This window comes from Clarias gariepinus, chromosome 1, assembly GCF_024256425.1.
Source record: "Clarias gariepinus isolate MV-2021 ecotype Netherlands chromosome 1, CGAR_prim_01v2, whole genome shotgun sequence".
In the NCBI taxonomy this organism is placed as follows: Eukaryota; Metazoa; Chordata; class Actinopteri; order Siluriformes; family Clariidae; genus Clarias; species Clarias gariepinus.
The window spans coordinates 10,862,668-10,870,077 of record NC_071100.1 but is presented as its reverse complement, the minus strand read 5'-3'; the positions used below and the strand labels follow the sequence as shown (position 1 = coordinate 10,870,077).

General features: G+C 38.7%; 1 pseudogene; it reads left to right on the top strand.

The window, feature by feature from the left end:
* Nucleotides 1–738: 738 nt before the first annotated feature.
* Nucleotides 739–6,885, top strand: LOC128522136 (SUN domain-containing ossification factor-like; annotated as a pseudogene).
* The last annotated feature ends 525 nt before the right edge of the window (nucleotides 6,886–7,410 follow it).

Below are 7,410 nucleotides of genomic sequence, written 5' to 3'. Positions count from 1 at the left end.
GAGTACGAGCTGAATATTGAGCCGCCTGAGAGACCCAACTTACAGGAGGAGGATGATGGTGAGAATCGGCTTTTTAAATTATCACTAGACATTTCAGCCTATTTCTTATTAGTGCTGTCAATCGATTTAAGAAAATTATTCTAGTTAATTACAGTCATAGTCTCTGATACTCAGATTTCCTTGCATTATAAACGTCTGAAAGTCTAAAGTAAAAGTCTTTTTTTTTTTCTTTAACTTGCAGATTATCCTAATGGATATGTTCCCTAAGATGATAAATCTTCAAATGTAGTTCTCATGTAGTATTTCTATAAAGTCAGATCAGTTTCATATTTCACAAATAAATGTCTTGTGATTCACAAATGCACTTTATATAAATGACAAAGAAATATTTTTTAATTTTACATTTATTTATAGACTAATTGACCTCCTGTGGGATGTCTCCCACAATTACAACCAGTTACATGAATGTTAAATTACTGTAAATGTTACAATGCATGAATTTAACTACACTGCATCTGCTGAGGGAAATCTAATAAGCCCATTACAGCTGTGCATGATTACACACATTTGGTTAAATATATTTTAGATTTTAAGTCCTGCATAGTCAGGGATGTGGCATGAAATATGTGGCTAGTTTATAATGCTGTAATAGAAAACTGGTTGGTTTTAGCACTCCGCATGCACAGATGTATGCATGTGTAAGTACATGTTTGTCGGTCTACAAATATAAAACCTTCTTTTTTATTTCTGTGTACTGAAAAATATATTTGTGGAGTCATTTACCTATTAAGAAAGGAATTATGTATTTGTTTACAGATGCCATCATTAATATGGTGAACAACATTGCTGCTAACGTGTTGGGCGGAAATCCAGAAGATGGCGCTCAGAGTGGAGGTAATTTTATACACACACAGACAAACCTGCAGCTACAGATGATCCATGATGTCCACCAGGGGGTTTTCGCATATACAGTATCTGCAGAGAACTGGTGTGGCTGCAGGTTTTAATGTCAACAAGTAATAGTACAAGCACAAGTAGAATGAGTATTTGTGTGGAGAGATGGCGGGAACTGGCTAACGAACAACATGGTACAGTACAGAACAAAACCTGTTTATTTATTTTTTTTACTAAATAAAATACATAGCATTAGATAATTAAGTAACAACACTCATTTATTTTATTTAAATTTTTTTTAGGACATGAAGGTCATCCACCATGGCAAGTGGAAAGCCTAACAATGCCCACTTTGCCGATTAAAAACTTCCAAATGTACATGTTGCACAATTTGAAAATGAATTAGCAATTAGATCATTAATGTTTTTACATTGTGTTTAACAGGCAATTATTCCTCTCTGCCTTTAAATGGGACTGAGACTGTAGCAGGAGATACTGTTCAGACAGTTTCCTCAGTGTCATCCAAGATTGTGTAAGTACCTAAGAAGGTTTGTTAAAAAACATTTGATCATTTATAGACATTTCGATATATCAAAATGTTGGACATAAAATAACCAATATTAATAGGCGCTAGTAGTACGCAAAGTTGTATTGCTTACTCAGCAGTGTTTCCCACAGACCTGAAATATACTTGCAGTTGTAGCCAGTGGAAGTGACTAGCATCACCTGCTAACACAAACATACCCTACAACAAACAAATTTTGATGTATTTAATATTTTTTTTTATTTCACAATTCATAGATCCTACATACTAACCCTGCCCTTCATCCACCCATATGTGAAGAGTAAGGAAGATGAAGTGCTTCCCGGGTTTTTTGAAGAAGAGCTCCAACACCTGTGCATATTTCAGTACATTCTGGTGCTGGTCCATTTTGACCTGACAGACAGATGTGGTATAAATGAAATAACATTGATGTTTTGATATTTAATCCAAAATACTGTAAATTTCGTGTAGAACATTAAATTTCACTTACCAACATTAGGATAGATGGAGGGGAGGGTTAGTAGGTTGGTGACTTTCCCTTCCTCATCCATCTAGCATCCATTGCATTTACTGATTTTCAGTACAGGGCTCTCGTGGTAGAGTGAGAGGGAACTGTCCACTACTAGATAATTGATAGTAGATAACTTCAATCTCCTGGGACAGATTACAAAGGGCTCGGCAAATGAACGCAAGCAGCTGTTTATATACTGCACGCACCAAAGTATATTCCATGTGGGAAATGCTGCTCAGTTTTCCAGTACATTACTGAATGCTGCTATTTGCTAATAAAAACGAAATACATGGTAAAAAGACAGTATCATGTGTTGTTTAGACAAGTCTTTTGGATACTAAATTTCTTTAATTTTCTTTTCCTTTATAATTCAGGACAGAGAGTTTGGAAGAAGACCAGCTGGATTTAAAAAAGCCTACCGAGACCCCATCAATGACTGACGGTAGTGAGACAGGTCCGACAGCTCCTGTCCTCACCACCCCACTCTCAGAAACTGCAACACTGTCAGTTTCAGAGTCCATCAAGACGACAGCTAATAAAGAAGGTCAGATTGTTACTTTGCTGCCTGAGGATGAGTCAGATGGGCCAGACAAGACCTCCAGCCCTGTAACACAAGAGGCAGAAAAGGAGAGGGTGAAGGCTCCACAAGATCAGCAGTACTCGGGAGTGAGGGAGTGTCGGGAGCACACTCCTTATTCCTGCTCTTGTGTTATTTTACTTAAAGAGTACCTCTTGCAGAGCTGCATTCTTGTTTCACCTCATCAGAAGAAAAAGACAAACAAGAAATCTCAAGAATCACAGGCTCTACCTGGCATTTTGCACAAAACAGAAACCTCAGTCCCAGTCATTTCAGTGACCACTTCCTCCTTTACGCAAGTACCCCACACTGGGACTGTTGAGAGAACCTCTTTCGTGGAGGCTTCTGTAGTGGTTGATCCATTTTTTCCTGAGAGTAAACCTGAGCTTGATGCTGGATCTCTGCATCTTGCACCAAGTCTTAATTCAGCCCTGGTGACACTTGCATCCAGTGACACCTCCGCCTCTAGAGCCACAGATGTTGTGGATTTTCTGGACCCTTCAGCTGTTGAGAGTTTTGATGTGAAGCTTAATGAGGAGAACAAAAATAAACCAGTGGAGGACAAAAACTTTCCCGTTTTTACTTCTCACATGGAACTGTCATCCACCCCAGTTTTAACTACCCAAAGTGATGATGTGGATCAGGTTTAGGTGTCTGGATCTTTAGTAGCGAACTCTACAACTGAAAATAGCACTTTGACTCCTAGTATGCTGACTAGCACAATGGATCATGCAACATTTGCCTCTCAGTCAACCTTAACAGATCAGTCCTTTGTTCAACGAACTGCAAGCAAGGACACAGCTCCAGTTGTAACCCCAACAGCCGTCCCTGGAACAGAACCCTTAGAGGTAGTTTCAGGTGTGGCAGAACCTAAAAATGAGGAGCTGGTAGAGGAACCTCCACATGAAGGCCACAGTGGCAACAATCAATCAGAAACATCTAGTAATGCTCAACCAGTGCAGCCACCTTCCTCTGACTTCTACGCTGAAATTCCTGTCTTAACTGAGGCACCGAGCCACAGCTCTAACCAGAAGGAGTCGGTCTTCATGAGGCTAAACAACCGGATCAAAGCTCTGGAGGTGAACATGTCCCTTAGCGGCCGTTACCTGGAACAGCTCAGTCAAAGGTAACTACTAAGCTGAAAGAGAAGCAATCATGTTTGCGTGTGTTAGCTTCTTGCATTTTCATTTCAATCCTACTTGCTTGTTTCTTTCGGTTCAATCTTTTGTCTTTTCATAGATATCGAAAGCAGATGGAGGAGATGCAAAAGGCTTTTAACAAAACCATCATTAAACTCCAGAACACTTCAAGGATGGCTGAAGAACAGGTCAGCACAATGAATAACTACTTCTTGCTGCTCTTTTGCTTTATAAGGTAGTTCGAGAAGTAGGGCGTAAGACATCAAACATCAAGGTTGCATAATGTGATGGGGAAAATTTTGAATGATAGGGTGGCATGATATGGAGGTACCATCCAAAGTTGATTATTTTATAATTGTCTGCAAGTTTTTATTAATATTATACCATAGATTTCCATAGTTATTTCAACACCTAAATGGTGAAGTCAGTTGTCCTATCAATGATTTCCATGCCATTTATTAGAAACCTGAACCTTCTGGTTTATGTAATGTTTGGGCTTGTAAACCAGCTAAATGTGGACTGGTTCTTTAAAAGGTTTAAAATGCTATGTGAATCTGCTTCATCAACTGGGTCAAAATTTCAATGGACTTGACAGATTTTTCCTTTGTCTTTTCTTCCTGCAGGATCAGAAACAGACTGAATCCATTAACCTACTGCAGAGGCAACTGGAAAATGTGACCCAGCTTGTACTTAACCTGTCACTGCAAGTGGGACAGCTACAGAGAGAGGTATCGACCCATTTCCATTAACAAAACTACTGTATATGTACGTGTTTGAACAGTATATATTGCGTTATATGTTAATAGGTGAACTATTACTAAGTGATGCTGTTTTGTATAGGTCTCTGACAGGCACAGCTACCTGTTGCTGTCTGTGATCCTCGGCTTGTTCATCTGCATCTTCATTGGCGTTAATTACCGCCGCATGTCCCATGGGAATGTCATGACCGAACCTAACACATACATACCAAACTCCTCCAGCTACTGCTGCCCCGACAGGTGAACCTTGGGACTTACACAGATTTACTCAAAGGTTAAATGTGTTTTATTTCAGCTGGGTATAATTAAGACTAATCCAGACTTGCTATTGTTGTTTTTTTGTTTTCATAGGAAATCTCCTGATTATGAAAATTTGAACCCAAAGCGCAGAGCGTCCTATCCGTTTTCACAGTCATCCCTGCAAATTGCAACCACCGAAGGTAAAAATGCAATTCATTTTTATAGAATTATGATAAGAAACAGTTATGTTGCAGTTATATAGTAAGGAAAAGATTCTCAGGAGCAACAGATATCATGTCCTGGATACTTGGGGATTGGGAGTTGATATAGTAAATATATCAAAATAAATAAGTAAATATGTTGAACAATATATGAACAACAAGAAATTGGAAAACTTCCTTATTGATTTGTTAAAACACGTCAATGTTGGAACTATAGGGTAGTCCTATGGGAGCTAGAACTACAGGTGTTCTAAAATCTGACGCCTTCATAGGCAAGAACCATAACAGTAACTGTTTTTTTATTGAATAAGATGTAATACAGTTGATGTTTTCTCATTTTTTACAGGTCCAATTGAAGCATATGATGTTGAAACTAGACGGAATTCAACTGGGAATAAAAAGGTATTCTGACTTAAATATTTTGAACTCGAACACAATCTATTTTATAAACCTTATAAATCAATTACACAATTTATGTGTGTTTCCCTTTGTACAGTGGATTTGAAATTAAGCAATTGAGACATGGCTAAAGTTTAGACTTTCATCTTTTCTTCAAGAGGTTTAACAAAATTATTGCATTAACTGTTTAGATATGTCCTTTTTTTTACATAGTCCTTGCATTTTCATAGCCTCAAAAGTAATCAGGCAGCTGCCTGATAAACAGTTTGATGGTCAGTTGTGGCCAGTTTTTTAGTTATTTTATGACAGTTAAAATAGATAAAAGTCTGGAATTGAGTCCACATGTTTGTAAGTGTCTGAATATTGGCATTTGGTAGGTGTTTATGGGATGGTATGTGGTCAAAAAGGGGCCGATGCAAGTAAAAGGAGCTCTCAGTAGGTCTAAAAAAAACAAAGGATATATATCAAGGAGAAACTTTGGGTCTACAAATCAGCAATTTGGTACATTGATGCAAAGATAAAACTCTACATTCTGGTGTCTGAAGGCAAAAATATAAAAATTATGTAGCTTACTGACTGTGTGTAACCTTTTTTTATTGGTGAAACAGTTTTTTTAAATAAGCAACTTCTCTGTATGTCCTTCCAGAAAAAGCGTTGTAAAATGAAATCCATCAAAAAACCCGAGACAGTACCTCCTGCTTCACTCTCCAGTAAGGCCAATGGTGGATTGCAGGGTAACCACCACTGTCCTCACAATCTGGACTTAAAGCTGCCTCCTCGAAGCCCTGGCCCTCCACCCTTCTCTTTCGGGGACTCTCCCGCAGAGGAAAGCTCTGATGACTCCTCGCAATCAGACGAGCCTTCGTTTTGTGGCATCACCTCCTGTAGCCGCCTCTGTGATCCTCTTCCCACTGCAAACAGCCGCTCAAGAAAAAAGAACCGCTTGAAAAAGAGGAACACAGTACTCGAGCAGCTTCTTCAGCCTGTTAAGTGTAACGGACCGCCAGTTGCACCTAAATTCACTTTGCATGGTTTAATCACAGGCTCCACAGAGCTGAACTCGAACAGACCGGGAGTCCCACTGCTTCCCAGAAAGAACAGTTTAGATTGACAGTGCTAACAATGCTGATAGCTATAGATTGAGTGGTAGCTCACAGGTAAGCTGCACTGGTACAGTAGCTTTAACTTGTATGTATTCTGTGGATGTAGGAAATATACAGGTGAGCCTCGGGACAGCATTTTGGACACGTGGACAATCATCAAATATCATCTGCCTGGCAGAGAGAAATCACACTCATGACTAAAACATGATTTGAAATGTCCTGCTTTATAGAGGGGAAAATCATTTGCACAGTTTTTAAATTGGTAAGGCTTGCTTATGCTTTACATTTGTTTTTTAGTCTTTGATTTAAAAATATTGTGTTAAAGCAAATTGTTGATTACAAAATGTTGCTATTTTTGATAAAAATCAGTCAGAAACTATGAGATTGTGTCATTCATTGCTTATTATTTTTTCAGTTGTCAGATTGAGTTATGTTTTTCTGTATTCAACTGTGGAACACTGGGGAGGAAGAGGATATGTGAATTGAAGGCCTTCTAGAAAAAGAAAAAACATTTTGGTACCTAAAGTAGCCAAAAAGCTCCACTCCACACCCAGTGCTGTTGGTAAAGCCGTGACATCCTGACCCAGTGCTTACCCTGCAAGGTTAACTGTAATTAGACTGTAGTATTTAAATTATTTGAAAAAAGATGTTCAGAAAATTAAAGCCAGTATATCAGTGGCAGGATGTTTCTATTTTCACCACTACAGTGGATAGAAAATTCATAAATCACCACAAAAAAAAAGCAATTGTAATGTAGATAATATAATAATCGTGTTACAATTGTACAACACAATAGTATTTCTCCTCTAATTTTGACCTTGTTGATGCACTCCATAAAATTATCAATCTTATCCCAGTAAACTAATGACAGGATCATGAGCACCCATGCTTAGCCATGCCTGTGGGGACCAAAAGCCAGCATGTCCAGTCTGATCCCACAAACAAAAACCAATGCATCACAGACCATCAAGTCCAACCCACGGAGGCCTCACCTCACAACCTACAGCACCCAAAGGATTTGCTG